Source organism: Rhea americana, unplaced genomic scaffold (genome assembly GCF_003343005.1).
Source record: "Rhea americana isolate MKP2758 unplaced genomic scaffold, rheAme1 scaffold_219, whole genome shotgun sequence".
Classification (NCBI taxonomy): Eukaryota; Metazoa; Chordata; class Aves; order Rheiformes; family Rheidae; genus Rhea; species Rhea americana.
In genome coordinates this window covers 329,435-329,807 of record NW_028186326.1, presented here as the reverse complement: position 1 = coordinate 329,807, position 373 = coordinate 329,435, and positions in this window count along the sequence as shown.

Genomic DNA, 373 nt, shown 5'->3' with positions numbered 1-373 from the left:
GAGAGAAACAAAACCAAAAAACCCAACAACAAAAGATATGAATCGGAAGTGGAACGTGCGATTTTAAAGTTCTTTCTGCGCTGGCACATAGTAACCCAGGAACGATAACGGTGCTGAAGTATGTTTTACTTTCGAAGCTGGTAACGACCATCAGAATTGCTGCAGGCCAAGAGCCGTGCACGAACTGCAGAGAGGTCTCCAGGAGGACCCGGGACACCTCCAAGCCACCTCTTGCGCGAGGACGGAAGCTGCTTCGCCCAGCCATCCCTCATCCCCCCAGCACAGGTTTGGAACTGGTGCAGTGTGTCGGTAGGAAGTGCTGGGCCTGAGTCAGGCAGGAAGACAGCTGCTTTTTTTTTTTTTTTTTTTTTTT